This window comes from Engystomops pustulosus, chromosome 3, assembly GCF_040894005.1.
Source record: "Engystomops pustulosus chromosome 3, aEngPut4.maternal, whole genome shotgun sequence".
NCBI classification, from domain to species: Eukaryota; Metazoa; Chordata; class Amphibia; order Anura; family Leptodactylidae; genus Engystomops; species Engystomops pustulosus.
Window position 1 is genome coordinate 30,188,517 of NC_092413.1, and position 18,637 is coordinate 30,207,153.

Sequence of the window (18,637 nt, forward strand, 5' to 3'; positions counted from 1 at the left end):
CTGGACCGGTTCCCAGAGCCCCTCCATGCTGAAGATTCAAAGACTGCCTCCACCTCTGCTCCTGCTTCCTCCTCCCTCTGCCTGATGTATGCATCACAGACAATTCCAGCATACATGGGGAGGAGGAAGTGCTCCTGCACAGTGTAATAACTTTTAAGGCTGCAGCACAGAGAGGTTCTGGGAACCACCCGCAACCTTTTGGACTCATTAGCATAATTGAAAAAATGGATTTTAGTAGGAATGAATATCAAATATAAGAAGATTACCACAGTAATCTATGAGTAAGTGTGCCTGGTTTATCATGATGGATTTCATGGTATATTTCCTTTAATTTTTTTCCTTGAAAGAAGACCTATATACCTTAAAGGGGTGTTCTCATCTGGAAATTCACATTTCCATATAGATTCACTTTTTCAATTGCATGAACGGACATGTGTGGAGATAATTTCCAATAAATGAAACCATGATGTCCCTTAGAAGTGAGATTTTTGTTCTTGGATGCGACCAGCCTTGCACTCTGCCAGTAGTGGCCACACATGTGCTATTGAGGTGCCCAACCTTATTACCACAGGACACATGTGGGACCCCTGGACATTTCATAGGCAAAAACATTTATTTTTACAATGCCTCCAGCATCTGTGGTCGTATCCAAGGACAGCTGTCCTCCATTTTTAATGGACCATATGACTACATTTATAGGAAATTATCTTCACATAGGTACATTTGTTTTTAAGAACATCCAATTGAAGATATGTAGTGTATATATTATATATATGGCAGATTAAATTAAACGTGATATCCTAATACTATGTCTATTCATAAGCAGTGATCTGATATTCATCATTTAAAGGGGTATTCCCATCTGGGTATTCCCATTTATTTTAATTAATTTGTCATCTGTAAACAATTCTTCAATTGGATGTTATTAAAAAAAAATTACCTATGTGAAGATAATTTCTTATAAATGTAGTCATATGGTCCCTTAGAAACAAGACTGTGTCCTTGGATACAGCCACCAATGCTGGAGTGATTGCACAAGGAAACAAAAAGTTTTTGTATAAGAAATGTCCAGGAGTTGCTGTACATCCCACAGGCGTCCTGTGGTAATGATTGCTAAATCCATGTGATCAGGCAGAGCTCAATAGTGCATGTCTGGCCACTGCTGCCAAAATGTGAGGTGGTCGTATCCGAGGAAGCTATCTTGTTTCTTAGGGACAACATGGCTACATTAAAGAGAAATTATCTTCACACCAAGATATAACATCCAATTGAAGAAATGTTTACATATGGCAAATGAATTAAAATAAATGTGAATGTCCAGATGGAAATACCCCTTTAACTATATTATCCTGTAACCCTGCCTTTATGACAAATGATAACCAGAAAACATGCACCTAAATTGATTGAAAACTACTGCTGAGCCATGGAGTTGGCTGGAGAACATGGGAGCACAGTTGTTGGATTTCCAATAATTCAGTGCTTTCCCTTAAATTTTTCCCATTCAGTTGGCTTTAGATTTTAGGGTGTGCCCTTCCCTTTGGTGCCTCGGTAAGTGAACGACGTCCTGTACCATTACCATTGACTAAAATTGTATAAATTCCCTGAAATTTGTCTTGATGTTTTGGCAAGGTCACCATCCTTCCATTTGAGGTTATAGAAAACATCTCTGTAGTGTGAAAGGCCCTTTTTATCATGTTACAAACTATTTTAGAAAATTTCTTGGCAGTCCCCGCCACTGCTATTTTGTATGAAGTCATCCACTTTAGTCAAAAAATTACCGAACAAAAATTTTCTTTTATTTTTCACCCACGACCTTAAAATGAAAAACAAACTCAGTTCATCAAAAGGGGCCATTGTATATAAGGAAACGTGTGCACGACACGAAAACACAAACTAACGGGAGGTGAAGGGGGGAAGCGACGAGAAAACGGAGCCGCTGAGTCATGAAGCGACAGAAGAGTCAAATATCATGTAACTGATTTTAAAGGCTCCACACGAAAGTAATTTCGGATCTGTGTAAAGGATGTAACAGAATCTCCGTCTCTTGCAGCTTTAGCTGTGGTTTATTCTTGTGGAAAGAAAAAAAACATTTACTGCAATGCCAATTAGCCGGAGAACACAGAAGTATGACATAAAACCCCAACATTAGAAAAGACTTAAATCTCCGACCCAAAGAGGTATGAAATGCAAGACAAATACTTTAAGAACGGCATTTGAAAGCCAAATAAAATGAAAGTGTGGCTTTCTGTCCAAAGCCAAGAGCTTTCCTGCACTTATCCTGCTGCCTGTTTGCCCATCCCAGACGGCAATAACAGAAACTCCGAAAGGCTGAGATGGAAACAGACATGAAAGTAGCCAGCCAGCATGCAATCGCGTGAGGATAGACCGAGCAAGGAAATTAATTTTACACAATTGATAAGATACAGAGCGGAAGGAGATTAGGGATGTAAAGTAACCCGCTGCTCGCGCCAGACTGCACAGACCTCTTAAGGAATAAGCAAAAAAATGTCTAACAGCCGCCGATAACAGATTACTTTACCGCAGTTGATGGCGGTCTACCGGCTCCTTATAATATTTTTATATTTATAATGTGTCTTAATGAGAATTTTCAGTCTCTTCCTAACTTTAAAGCTTCTGTTTGTAGCCTTTATTTAAGGAATAAGCAAAAAATGTCTAACAGCCGCTGATAACAGTTTACTTTACCGCAGTTGATGGCGGTCTACCGGCTCCTTATGATATTTTTATATTTATAATGTGTCTTAATGAGAATTTTCAGTCTCTTCCTAACTTAAAAGCTTCTGTTTGTAGCCTTTATTTAAAGAGAACCTGTCACCAGAGCACTCTACAGGCGGTCTCCTCCTTAAGAATACCTGACTTACAGATGACCTCTAGTTACAAATGGACCTATGGTAATAGGTAATTTACTGTACTTTAGACTTAACCTACAATTTACAGCTATAACAGTTATCATAGGTGTCTGCAATTAAGCTTTATTGTTAATCCTGGTTCTTATGACAATCCAAAAATCCAGTTGTCACAGAGACCAAAAAAAATTTGGCTGGGGTTACAACTATAAAATATACAGTTCTGACTTACATACAAATTCAACTTAAGCACAAACATACAGAATCTATCTTGGACGTAACCCGGGGACTGCCTGTATTTCAAAGGGGACAGGTTCCAATAGAGACAGAAGTCTCTTAGTACAAAAAGTTTTAGTAATATTCGATCATAAAATGTACCTGCTTCCCTGCCAGGTCGAGCATAATAGTCCTGGTGGCTGTGCCTTTCAAATTGCAATGGGCACCTGTTTTCTTGAATCTTTGCTCTGCTCCTCCCCCCGCTCATTATTATTCACCTCAAACCCCCTCCCACATCCTCCTTCTTTTCCCCTCCCACCTATGACGTGGGCTCACCGCACAACCAACCCCCTAGCATGCGCGGTGAGCCATGTAATTCTGACAGCCTCCCTGCCACTGCGCATGCATTGCTTCCTATGCTAGCTTTATAAGCACTGAGGACATACGCAAACTGCGTAGTGAGTTTGCGTACCTCCTCAGTGCCTAGAAAGCATGTGTGATAAGGACTTTTCTGTCTCTAATGGAACCTGTCACCTTTGAAAAAAAGTGCTCTGGTGACAGGTTCCCTTTAAAGGATATCTAAAATTAGTGGTAGTAGAGTTAAACTAAATATACTCACCAATCGCTGTCTTCTTCAGGATCCTAGTGCTGGCCTTCATTAACCCCTTAAAGGAAGTCCTCGATTTGATTTTATGCATTATGAACCAAACATACCTTAAAAATGCTGTAGCTACACTGATGCAGAAACATATCTTGTTTGATCTCTATGCTGAATGAAGAAAACTATTATAAAAGTATGATAATGAGGCTCTGTCGCTCCTGTGGCTGCCCCAGTGCTTCTCCTCTTCCCCTTAATTATGCACTACTTCAAAGAGTGCTGTTATCATTGTTTTCTCCCTGCCAGGAAGAAGTGATCAATCACTGCACCATCCCCCAGCTGCTGTGTATGAGTCAGCTCAGGTTGGTAAGTCCTGTCTGTACAGTTCAGGAAGCTCTGCTCTGTGTTTATGTAAGCAGCCCAAGGTACTGAATTTTATAATTGTTTTTTGTGCTAAACCACTCGGATAAGGGATTAAACAAGAAATGTTTCTGCATCAGTGTAGCTACAGCATTCTCAAGGTATGTTTGGTTCATAATGCATAAAAACAAATGGTAGGGTTTTATTTTTAATTCCCCACTTTCAAAATTCCATAACTTTTTAAAATTTTTGTGTACACAGTTCTTTGTAACAAATTGTACTTTCTAGTGATGGTATTTAATATTCAATACCGTGTACTGTAAAACTGCAAAAAAAATCCAAATCCAGTGAAACCCGGCGAAAAAACACATTTGAACCATTTTCTTTTAGGACTTGTTTTTAAAGCTTTCATTGTGCACTCTAAATGACACCTTCCCTGTATTATTTAGGTTATTACGATTATCACTATTACGAGATTGCTAATCACAGAGATTGCTAACTATTATGTTCTGGTAGATTTCAAAAAAAGTCTAAAAAATAGTAGTGGACTATTTTCTGCTACCGAGTTCACCGCCAGGAATAACTGCTTTTATATTTTGATTGGGCGTTTTGGGATGCGACGAAACCTAACATGTTTATAATTTCATTTATTTATTTTTATATCAGTTAGATCAAGGAAGGAGGGGGGGGGGTTATTTGCACTTTTAGGTTTTTATTTTCAAAAATACTTTATTCTACTTTTTTTTACTGTATATTTAGACCATCTAGGGTACCTGAACCCCAGAGGATCTGATCGATCCTAAAATATATGGCAATATTACTGTATTGGTTGGAGATCTGGACCAAGATGACATCGCCCATACACCACCGGCATTTAATTGCTCCCGGCAGCTTTGCTGGGCGTTTAAATCGTTAACACCGGTGATCGGTGAAAGCACCAATCGCAGGTATTAGCAATGACTATTTGCTGCATTATGCAAACACCCAGGGTGTATGAAGAGGGCTCAGTTGCTACCCATACTACAGGAGAGTTACTGCACACCTCCATTGAAAATACAGTTTCCTTCACTGCCAATTGCAGGGGGGGAAACCATGGGCTGCGATTATGAACAAGGCTCCACCCTCCTTACTTTCAGAATTCTAATTCTCACTGATAATCCAGGCAAAGCAAAAGATGGAAAAATGGGTTGAAACCTGATTTCTAAAATGAAATATTAAACAGAGCCCATTACTTTGCACCGTTTATTTGACTGATGTCTTCTTATGTGACACAGAAACCTTTAGGACCAAGAGCTCAAGCATTAAAGGGATTGTTCAGGATTGAAAATGTCTTTTATACACAGCTTATACTTACCTTCTTCAGCTCTTTCTATACAAAGAGCTTATGCTTACCTCCTACGATGCTCCCATTCTCCTGCTAATCTATAATGTTTTACTTAAAGGGGTTGTTTGAGAGCATGAAAAAACCCATTGGTAGCCAGGAGGGGGCTAGTAAAAAAAAAGGTAAGCATTTACTTACCTCCGTGTCCCCTCTCGCATCCTGCGCTGCCATCTCTCTGGTCCATGTCCCATGTAAACAAAAAGGGGCCCGGAAGCCGCACTGCTTTCACCTTGGTGGGTGTGGCCGATCACATTGGCCAGGCGGAAGCTGAACGCGGCGTGGCTTCTGTTCCCCCATGGTCGACTCCAGGTTTCAGTAGGCCCCTGGGCGTCACAGCCTCACTGGGCCTCTTTGCAGTGAACTCACGTGATGGCATTAAAAATTCAGAAAGTAAAACAGTTCCCTGTTCCCTAAAATAAAAGGACTCCAGATTTTACCACATTAATCTACCAGCCATCTCAGGTAGAGTATTCCTCTTTATGTTATCATGTTTTATGTTACATCATGACCATTTACCTGTAAAAAGTTTCTTAAATGTCATGTGAAAATAAGCAGAGAAGAGTCATTCTTTGCTTGAAATGAGTCATGTTTAGAGGCTACAGAGGAAGTTTCATTTCAGATGCCTTGATCTTTGGTTCTATAGGACCTAGAATCTTGATTCTGGAGATACAGGTAGTTATAGAAATAGACAGAAACGGCATCTTTGTCTGCAGGTCTCATTTCCAATTATGTTTTACTTGTCTGACTCTCTAGTTCTGTAGGTCAAAGAAGCACAAGCCTGATGATATTTAAAAGTTGAGATTCTAAGCTTTAATGTGACACCAAAAGTATGTTTTAGGTACGATAGATACATACAGTTGGCTAATGATACTCTCCCCCTGCAGACTCTCAGCTCGACTGATGTCAGACAAAATGTGACTCTTCTTAGTTAATTTTCACAATAGTTCGGAGTTGATTTTTTTATATATGATTTTTTATATGTACATGGGTCAGATTTCCTATGAAAGAGGAAAACGAGCTGGTAGTTGATAGGGTAAAATATGGTGATAGGTTTCCCTTAAGTGGAATATTGCTTAATATTTTACCTTCTTCTCAGTGACACAGTTTATAATTTCTACACCCTGTATATTGGGATTCTGCATATACTTGTGGTTGAGGCTTTAGTTGATATTACTGTATGGAAACGCATCATTTCTAGAGTCACCCAGGATTTCAGCATAATAAATGATAGACAAATATATGACATCATTGACTGAGCCTCAGCGTATACAAGCGTTATTACAGATACAAATAGTTTATTAAAGTAGTCCATCTCAGATCTGCGACGAGCAGCGTTTTATTTCCCTTACCCTTTATAGAATTTCTGTAGATTTTTACAAAACAGCAGAATTTTACGGTCCTCGGAGGATATTCTTTTATTGAAAATTCTTTTATTTCTTATTTTATAGTTTGTTTAAATAAAGCGCCTTAAAATCATTTCAAGTTTTGCTCACAAACATGCGCCGAAATGATTAAAAAATAAACGTAATCATCCGAACGTGGAGAAGAAAAACTCGCCAACAACATAAACAAGAGAAAATAAAATTGAAGCATTGTATGAATTATAGATTTAAGGGTTTTATTGCACAGTAAAATATTATCCCTACACTGGGATAATGGTTTCTATTTCCCAGGTACAGCGTTAGGGATTATGGGATAGTTTTACCAAAATACAGCGCCTTGCGAAAGTATTCGGCCCCCTTGAACTTTTCTATCTTTTCAGGCTTCAAACATAAAGATATAAAATTGAAATTTTTTTGGTGAAGAATCAACAAGAAGTGGGAAAAATTGTGAAGTGGAACGAAATTAATTGGACTTTAGTAAAAAATAATAAACTGTAAAGTGGGGCGTGCAATATTAACTCAATACTTTGTGGTGCCTCTTTTTGCTAGTTACTTGGAGTATCAGGTCCCTATCAGTTTTGCACATGGAGAGACTGAAATTCCTGACCATTCCTCCTCGGAGAACAGCTGTAGGTCAGGGAGGTTGGATGAAGCGGTTTTCAGCTCTTTCCACACATTGACGAGTGGATTCAGGTCTGGATGTGACTTGGCCTTTCTAACACATGGATATGTTTATTTGTGAACTTTCCATTGTAGGTTTTGCTTTATGTTTGGGATCATTGTCTTGTTGGAAGATAAATCTCCGTTCCAGTCTCAGGTCTTTTACAGACTCCAACAGGTTTTCTTCCAGAATGGTCCTGTATTTGGCTCCATCCATCTTCCCATCAATTTTAACCATCTTCCCTCTCCCTGCTGAAGAGAAGCCCAAACCATGACACTACCACCACCATGTGTGACAGTGGGGATGGTGCCCCCACCATGTGTGACAGTGGGGATGGTGCCCCCACCATGTGTGACAGTGGGGATGATGCCACCACCAGGTGTGACAGTGGGGATGGTGGCCCCACCATGTGTAAAAGTGGGGATGGTGCCACAACCATGTGCGACAGTGGGGATGGTGCCCCCACCATGTGTGACAGTGAGGATGGTGCCCCCACCATGTGTGACAGTTGGGATGGTGCCCCCACCATGTGTGACAGTGGGGATGATGCCACCACCAGGTGTGACAGTGGGGATGATGCCACCACCAGGTGTGACAGTGGGGATGGTGCCCCCACCATGTGTGACAGTGGGATGGTGCCCCCACCAGTTGTGACAGTGGGGATGGTGCCACCACCATGTGTGAGAGTGGGGTTGGTGCCACCACCAAGTGTGACATCTTAAATACCAAGGTCAAGGTTAATGGGACTGCAGAGAAACCTGAAGCTTGGTATCTGGTGTTTGCCGGATAACAGACGGGAGAAGTACACAGGATGGGTTAGTAAAGAGAAAGTTGAAATCTCATGCAGTTAGCTAGTGTGATATGCTTGCCTAAAGAGATGGGTTTTAAAAGCGTGTTTGAAACTTTGGAGGTTTGGTATTTGTCCAACCTTCTAGAAAGGGCATTCCAGAGAATTGCGGTCGCTTGGGAGAAGTCCTGGAGACGTACATGAGAGGTTCAGATTAAAACGAGTTGGGCGATAGACTGAGATGAAAGCTAGGGAGGTGCAGCATTATGTAGAGCTTTGTGGATGAGGGTGATTATTTTTAAACTGTATTTGGAAGAAGACAGGCAACCAGTGCAGTGACTGGCACAAACTGTGTAGCGTTTTTCTGAAAGACAAGTGTAACTGCTGCATTAAGAATAGATTGGAGAGGAGAGAGTTTAGTGATTGGAGTTATAGAAGTCTAGTCAAGAGTGAATCAGAGCATCACTAAGCATTGTAGAGGTTTCAATTGTAATAAATGGGCGGATTCTAGATGCAATAACATAGTCATAACATGCTGTGACTAAGGGATTGCTGTTGTGGCCCAAAACATGTCAGACAACCCCCTTATGTCACTGTCCATGATGTTGATATCACACACACAATCTTTGATGGCAGTCGTGACAAAATTACTCAGTTGATTAAGACCTGATGAAGTCATCAATCCCTGCTCCATGTAATCATCATCCAATCCTTAATTTTACCTTCCCGGTTTTCGTCTTTCATTTAATTTGATTTCCGACCCCAAGACTAATCGATATCTCATTTTTGTATAATGTTTTATTGTTCATCACTCCCACGGTTTGGAATCATAACTTATTGAGCGTTTTCTCGAATAAGTAAAAAAACAGCGATTATGCGGTGCTGAACACTTTGTCTGCTATAGATTTCCTTGTCTTGTTGTAAATGCGGGCAGTGTTCTTGGTAAATTAATGAAATGGCTATGTCAATAAGTAAAACCAAAGACACTTATGAGATTTGTTTTGCTGCCCTTATTTTTAGTTGTGCACGAAATGAGGTGTCGGGATTAGAGCGTATATTCTTCTTTTATGCTGTGTTTGAGCACTTGATCACTGAGCCATGGTTTAATCCAAACATCAATAACACCTCATCAATGCCGCCCGATGCAGCAGTCACACCGCACCTTCGCTTTGTTTAGAGATTGTGTCGTCCTAGTTTTAAGGTCAGGTAATAGTTTCTTTGATTTCTGCTGCTGAAACGTTTTCCTAAGCCTCTAAACTGCAGAAACATATGTCAAGATTAAAATGTAGAAATCCCATCTGAAAGCGGATGCGCTGTTAGCCGCTCTACACATGTAGTCTGTGATTTTAGATTTTTTCTTGGGCCTCTACAGCCGTTGCAGCTTTGGGGAAGGCGACATTTGTGGTCAGCCACAGAGGCGGTATGTTTGTGAATGGGAAGCCCGCAGCAGAGTTCTAGGCAGTTACTGATCGCTGTGGTCTATGATCCCTGGCAGCTGTAATACTTGCCGGTCACGTGTTTGGCCACATTTGCATGGTTACCAAATGATATAAAAGAAACATGAAACTGATATAATAATAAAAGTAATTCAATATAAATTGCTGATATTAAGAGAGAGTGCACAAGTGACCACATGTAGTCATGCGAATTTAATAAACTTATCTTCTAGTCTCTGTCTAGAATCCTAGAATTTAGAAAAAGTTACTGCAAGGAAAGTTGTTAAAATATTTCAGAGATGGCTCTCATACCTGTTTTTCTCATGAGGTTATCTAAGCTAAAAATATTATTGACCCAATCTAAAAGGCACTTAATCACCAAATTTTACTCCATTAAAGGAAATCTAGCATGACTATCCATCATGATAAACCAGGGACACTAATAGATTCAGGCACCGTGACTGTAGTCATCTTCTTATATTTGTTATCCATGCCCTCCTTCCTCCTAAAATCAACTTTTTGGATTTTGATGGTAGATTTCCTTTAAACACTTTTTAAACACATGTTTGTACAGGCAGTCCCCGGGTTACGTACAAGATAGGGTCCGGAGGTTTGTTCTTAAGTTGAATTTGTATGCAAGTCGAAACTGTATATTTTATAATTGTAGATCCAGACAAAAAAAAATTTGGCCCCAGTGACAATTGGAGTTAAAGCATTTTTTGCTGTAATGGGACCAAGGATTATCAATAAAGCTTCATTACAGACACCTTACAGCTGATTATTGCAATCAGGGACTTTAGTATATAGCGTCCAGAGAGCTTCACCATAGGTTAGAGGGGTCGGTCTGTAACTATGGGTTGTCTGTAAGTCGGGTGTCCTTAAGTAGGGGACTGCCTGTAATTTTTCCTTTTCCATGTAGCTATTATGGAAAAGCTCTGGCCAGTAAAAGTTATTGCTTTACATAGTTTTTCCTCCCTTCTCAGAGATCAGAATGGGGCAAATTTACTTACCTGGTCCTACGGAGTTCACCGAAAGTGCATTGTCCGATGATAATGCACTAAGATCGTGCGCCCGATTTCCTGCATGTGTCGCTTCCCTGCTCAGGTCCGCCGGAGTTCACCATCTTCTTCCTGGTGCATGTAAGTGCATTGTCTTGCGACACAATTTGAAAGTTAAATCCTGCGCTCACTCAGAATTAGTTGGATCATCCGACTGTACGCCCCCCCGATTTCTGTCGCATTGAAGCCAGCGCAACTACGCCACAATCTCATGGGACACAATACCAGCACAGACCCCTGTTAAATACCTGTCAAAGCCGCGCAAATCCCGAAAAAGACCAACAGTCCCACAAAAGTGCGATCCGTTAGTAAATGAGCCCCAATATTTTAGGAACACTGGTTCTCTGAAGATAACTACTTAGATTTTGTGGTTCATAGTGATCACAGCATCTAAGGGGTTAGGGAGGGAATGGCCTTCCTCTGATTGCTGTTATATGGCACCGTGCTTTTTATTATTTATATAGGAAAATAATATTTATAATAATTATATAATATAATTATATTTTACTATTGCTATAAGAAAGGGTACACAATTCTAGAATTCCCTATTTTTTTTTTAAATATCCTTGTCATATGCAAATGAGCAGAGAGGAGTTATATTTTGCATATTTTGAGATGAGTCCAGTTTAGAGGCTGCAGGGAAAGCATCACTTCAGACAACCAAGCATTTGGAAAATGAGATTCTTATCTTTAATTTGACATCAAAAGAAAGATTCTAGATATTACAGAACCAACAATAGGGGCGTCTAGAGTGACATTCCCCCTGCAGCCTCTAAACTTTACTTATCTCAGGCTCTGACTCTTCTCTGCTCATTTTCACATTCCTTTCTCTGACTTCACAAATGATGTCCTGGTGATCGGAGGAGGCTGCTGGTTTGCCAAAATGGGTCCGATGACTCCTGCTCTGTGAGAGTCATATACAGGTTTAGTTGCAAAATACCAAAAACAGGAATTTTTTTGCCACCCGGGTCCTCGAGGGGGTTTTCAAGAATTTCTAATGAGTGTGAAATTAAATTTTAAAAAACCTTTTACTTGAAATACTGCTTTTCTGAACACGTTAAAACATTATGGGGAACATACTGCTTAGTCCATTTATATACATAGGAAACAAGGTGCTTTTTTGCTGAAATAGTTTTCTAAAAAGTGTCACTTTTTCCAGATATTTTTGGTTGCATAAACACATGATGCTTGTAGTCGAATACATTAACAAAATGACTTTGCAGTGACAGGCAGAGTGGTTTTTTATTATCATATTTTCATGTCATTATCTTTTTTTTCATAAATTGTTCCAACACCAAAAATAAATTCTGATTAAGACAGCCTTCTATACGCAACACAGATTTATGGGAGCAGATCTTTCCTCACTGTATTCATACATACCAATGATGATTAATCACAGAGCGGTTGGCAAACGCATCCTCCAAACTTCGACAATACGATTCTCTAATGCATTCATGACTATTTGAGATGCATTTTTTAGTAAATACATATGATGGGAACTTCACAGATAAAAGGTTTGAGTATCACGTTTTCCTGGAATTCTTTAGGAAATGGTTCTCTTACACCGGCGAGCCTCGGCTGATCCATGGAGACAGGGTGCTAGATGTTAGCTATTACAAGTCATAAACTTGCTGATGGCTTTTTGGGATGACGCCTTACCACCCCTATAAGCTCATATAAAATGAAACTTGTTCTTCCATCACAGGCAGTGCTTGTACTTTGTGCATTGTTATTGTCGAATTCTTCTATGGCTGAGGTCCGAGGTTCAATCTGGCAAAAGGTTTGGTTCTCTGGGTCCTCGATTTGCTCCAAAACTTGCTGGTGGCTTTTTGGGATGACACCTTACCACCCCTAGGAGCTCAGGCAGTGCTTGTACTTTTGTTATTGTCGAATTGTTCTAGTGCTGAGGTCTGAGGTTCAATTCGGCAAAGGGTTTGGTTCTCTGGGTCCCCGATTTGTTCCAAAACTACAAAAAGAAGTAGAAGGAGTAAATGACTTTTGATTAAAAAATCCCCCAGTGTGCATTAATCTGTGTCATGATCAGGAAATTACAAAGTAAAAATCTCTACTGCACCACCCCAAGGTAAATGCGAATGTATGTATGTGCCAGATCCGCCAACAACATAAGCATATATGCCACAGTTAAAAAATATAGTTTAAAAAAAAGGAAATCGGTCACTGTTTTAGCTACAATTTTACATATTAGGGCTTATTTACTAAGGGTCTCGGATTGCACTTTCCTCGGACCGTTTTCAGAATTTGCAGTGCTATGACAGGTATTTAACAGTGGTTTGCACTGGGATTGTGTCACACACAATCCCATTTTGTCGCAGCTTGGCTGCTTTCATGTGCCAGAAATCGGGGGCGGTGCCGTTGCACGATCCAACTGATTCGGACTGAGTGCAGATTTAACTTTCAAATTGTGTCGCAAGACAATGCACTTACATGCACCACGAAGAAGAAGGTGAACTCTGTTGGACCTGAGCGGTGAAGCGACACATGCAAGATATGGGGCACACAATCTTAGTGAATCGCAGCAGAGTGCATGATCGTCAGACAATGCACTTTTGGGGGAACTCGCTGGACCGGTTAAGTATATGTGCCCCATTATGTAGGAATAATTTTTTTTAGGTCAGGGACACTCAAAGCTAAATTAGGTTTGTCCCACAAAAAATAAGCCCCCATTGAAAATCTATGAAAGGAGAAGAAAAAATCGGTCATTGTTTTAGCTACAATTTTCCATTTTATAAAGAAATAATTTTCTTTAGGTCAGGGGCACCCAATGCGGAATTAGCTTTGTCCCAAAAAAAATAAGCCCTCATTGAACTCTGTGAAGGGAGAAGAAAAGGTTATGGTTTATGGCAAGTGGAATGTATAAACCTAAAATGCAAAGATGAGGAGAAGGGACTAAGTAAATTCAATGGTGAGTGCATATGTATGTCATATGGTTGCCAGGAAAAAGATAGAGCAAGCTCTAGCTTTCCCCATACGTATTGCCGGGTACCAGGTGTCCCTATGGAGAGAGTTGCCCATGTGCCTTTACAGCCTTAGTAATCCCTGAATGTTTATCAAGTGATTCAGCCCCATTGCTACTTAGTTTAGTGCTGTCTGCTAAATATTAGTGGATCTTTGTTTGCATGTCTTAACACTGATGAATAGGAGGATCTTAAGCAGATCGTGAAGCAGAAGTGAGAAACTGAAAGTTGTGTATATATGCAGAGGACAGCATACTGAGAACAGGGGAAGACTGAAGCTTTTTAGGTCAGGGACACTCAAAGCTAAATTAGGTTTGTCCCACAAAAAAGTAGCCAACCCCTTTAACGGAGAGCTAAACTGGTAAATAGTGAATGAAAAATTCTCTCTCCATTTTCCACTTGTTTTTCCTCTCCCGCTTGCTACCAGTCTTTCTCAAACAGTTGCTATAGGTACATTTTGGGCAATGCATACCCTTACACAGCCTTGAATCGGTGCAAAATACCAATTTATACTTTTTCTTCTTGGAAATCAACTTGAAGTTCTAGACTTTGTTTTAAAAGTGAATTATACATTTAGATGAACTGAATCGTAATTTACAATGATGTAAAAATGATATAATTTATCGTCTAGGGAACAAGTGCGGCATCCAAGTCCTTTTCCTCAGTGTCTGACGGTAAATGACAAATTCTGACACGGAGATTCTTTAGTATGCAACATTTAGTCTTTTGTTAAATTTATGTGTATTTTTTCTTTTATTTGGAGGAGTAAATGACACGGGCCAATAATTCATGTATCCTTTTTATGAAGATAACATATGGAAATGCAGAAGTCTGGTGCGATGACACAATGACGGGAATATGACCGTGAAAGGGTGTTGTAAAAAGGACATTGAAATTGACATTATTTTAATCTTAGAAGATAACTATGTTAATGAGATCTACTGGCAAAATAAAACAATTCTTTTAAAATCCTGTTTAATTGTTGGCCCTTAAAGTGTAGTATCACTTATATGTAAAGGAGACATTTTAGAATCCAGATTTGTTTAGCATCAGCGATTTTGAAATATTTTCTACCCATCCCATATTCCGAGGTAATGGGGGAAACTGGAAGCCTTGTTGGCCATGCAATGGGAAAAAGTTATGGAGATATTGGGGAATTGGGGGAATTTATCATTGCTTCTACATAGTGTCGGGCTGGGATACCTTGGGCCCATCAGTAATTTCTGATCTTGGGGCCTACCACAGCTATACATTTGTTACATAATCTATTAATTTAATCATATAGATACATAGGATAGTGGAGATGCTCAATATGCTAAATATATGTATAAATTATAGATGGGGTACCTTGTCCAGCACTACTTATGCAGGGTGTAGGGGCCCACCTAACTCAGGGGTCTACCGGGGGATCCACCTGTTCACCTGTGGGCCAGTCTGAGCCTGCTCCTACACCAGTTTTTCCCACCAGCACAGCATAGCCGGCAGATATATCCAGAGGTCTTAGCCGTATCCGTTGCGGCGGTGGAGTACGAGGCTTTATCATACACTAGTGTAAAGTGTGCCGACAGATGATAAATCTCTCCCATTGTTTGTCATTATAATGATAAAATTGTAATTTTTTTTCAGTCATTGGTTGAGGTGGATCACCAGTGTGGCAGGAGTATAGCTGTACTAGTGAGACGAGTATGGATTTTTCTACAAAATTATTGTACATTATTCTCCATTAAGCATACATGAGAATGACAAATTATACAGCAGACACCTGCCACTAACACCCACAATTGTGCAGGCAGAAAATGATAAATTACGTTGGCGTATGCAACCTTTTCAACCTGGTCATCACGAGGGGCCGCGGTTCGCTGGAAACCTTTGAGTGGCTCCTATGGTGGTTATAAAGCATTCACGATCTGCAGTATATTGTATAAGCAATCAGACCCCCTAGGGCAGTGGTTCTCAACATGTGGGTCGGGACCCCAGTGGGGGTCGAACGACCAAAACCGGGGGTCGCCTAAAGCCATCGGAGCCGCAATTTTACTGTGTTTTTACTGCGAGTTGCATGGTTTGGGGTCACCACAGCATGAGGAAATGTATTGCGGGGTCACAGCATTAGAAAGGTTGAGAACCACTGCCCTAGGGCAACCTGATCAACCTGGTCATCACAAGGGACATGGTTTGCTAGAAACCTCTAAGTGGCTCCTATGGTGGTTATAAAGCATTCACAGTCCGCAGTATATTTTTTAAACAATCAGACCCCCTAGGGTTCAAGTAACCAGAGTGAACTAAAAAATAAGAATAATGGAGGGAGGCCCCCTCTGGGAGAGTAAGGGAGTCAGCACACTTGCGGACTTATATAACGCAAACATTCTACATTCCTTCCAGGAATTGCAACAGAAATTTGAATTAGAGAGACATTTTTTTATAGATTCTTACAGCTTCGACAGCCACTAGAGTCTCAGTTCCCTCCCCCAGGACACCTATATCCTCATTTCCATTAATTGGAATTTGTAGAACGCAGGGTCCTAGAGGTATTATATCCGCCTTATACACCCATCTTATTCAAGGGAAAGTGATTAATAATAAATTACCGGTGCTGGATAGATGGAAGGCACTCATCCCATCTTTAGAGGACGAGTCCATTAACCCCTTAGCGCTCTGCGCCGTAGCTCTACGGCGCAGAGGTATAAGGGATGTATGAAGAGGGCTCACGGGCTGAGTCCTCTTCATACAGAGGTGGGGGTTTTTGCATTTTGCACAAAACCCCAACCGCTAATAACCGCGGTCGGTGCTTGCACCGATCGCGGCTATTAACCCTCTCAACGCCGCCGGCAAAGTCGCCGCCGGCGTTTAGAAGACGGCGGCGCACGGGCGCCGCCATCTTTTTTCCGGTCGCCACGCCCCCGAACGTCATCAGGGGGCGGCGATCGGTTACCATGGTAGCCTCGGGTCTTCTTTTGACACGTGGCTACATGGCTTATGCAGGTTCGTTACAATGAGCCAGTGGCTCATTATAATGTATGACCTGCAAAAATGCCATGTATTGCAATACTGTAGTATTGCAGTATATGTTAGGAGTGATCTGACCATCTAGGGTTAATGTACCCTAGATGGTCTAAAAAATAGTGAAAAAAAAAAGAAAAAAAAAAGTTTAAAAAATAAAAAAAATTAATAAAATATTAAAAGTTCAAATCACCCCCCTTTCCCTAGAACGGATATAAAACATAATAAACAGTAAAAATCACAAACATATTAGGTATCGCCGCGTCCCAAAATGCCCGATCTATCAAAATATAAAAACGGTTACGGCCGGCGGTGACCTCCGAGGCGGGAAATGGCGCCCAAATATCCAAAATGCGACTTTTACACCTTTTTACATAACATAAAAAATGAAATAAAAAATTATCAAAATGTCGCACAGACCTCAAAATGGTAGCAATGAAAACGTCGCCTCATTTTGCAAAAAATGACACCTCACACATCTCCGTGCGCCAAAGTATGAAAAAGTTATTAGCGTCAGAAGATGGCAACATTTTTTTTTTCTTTTTTGTACACATTTGTTGAATTTTTGAAAATGTATTAAAACACAATAAAACCTATATAAATTTGGTATCACCGCGATCGCACCGAACCAAAGAATAAAGTAGGCATGTTATTTGGAGCGAAGAGGGAAAGTCGTAAAAACTGAGCCCACAAGAACGTGACGCACGTGGCGTTTTTTTTCAATTTTTCCACATTTGGAATTTTTTTTCCAAATGTTAAAATAAATAACATCACAGGAAAGTAAAATTTGTTACGCACAAAATAAGCCCTCACACAGGTCTGTACACGTAAAAATGAAAAAGTTATGGATTTTTGAAGTTGGAGAGCGAGAAATCGGCCAAAAAACCCTGCGTCCTTAAGGGGTTAATGATTTACTCGCTTCACACACCAAATTATCCCCCTCAGTGGACAATATAATAATCCAGTTATATTTCACTCACCAGGCATACCTGACACCGGTGCGTATGGCAAGGATGGGTCGGGTTTCTACAACCGCCTGTCCAAGATGTGGTGAGCTGGGGGAAGACTTCTGGCACATGAGCTGGACCTGCCCGCCGACACAGGAGTTTTGGAATGATATCACCAACTTCTTGTCCACATTAATGTGCATCCCCATCCCTAAATCCCCTGAGGGATGACGAATGGGCCTACTTTCTGAAGAAGATTGGTCTCTTTACTAAATCATATTCCTAAGGGAAACTTTATTCATGACCCGAAAGTGCATAGCCCTAAGATGGTCCGATCCTAATACCCCAAACTTGAATATGTGGAAATCTCAAATTAACCAAATTTTACCCTATGAAAAACTGGTGTACAAACATTGTAAACGGCCTGACAAGTTTGAACGTGTGTGGGGAACCTGGTGTGAGTCAGGGGAAACTAATTACTCTGCATGTAGACTTAGACAGGAACTTAGAGACATCACTCACGCAGTTTGAGTGAACAATACACTGCTGATGCAAGGATACCCCCTTCCATCATTGAGACTGATCTCAGGCGGAATAGCAGCCCAACACCGAGGGAAATAGGAAAAGGGAAACGGGAACTGGGAGTAAGGGGAGGACAAATCCACAGGAGGGTGCTGACGAGGTATCCATCTTGAGTTACTATACAGTTGAATTTGGATTCTGGTTGTGCCTGTTTTGACTATGTTCACTGATCTATGTCATAGCATAATTACTAGAGATGAGCGAGTATACTCGTCCGAGTATACTGCTCGGTCGAGTATTAGCATACTCGGACCGGCTCGTTACTCGGACGAGTATCTCGCCGGCTCGAGTTCGAGCATTAAATTAATAAAAGACAGTGAAGAACAGTGTTTACACTGTTCTTCAACACATAACACATGTTTCCAGATGTTTTAATTGTAAGAATACATTAAT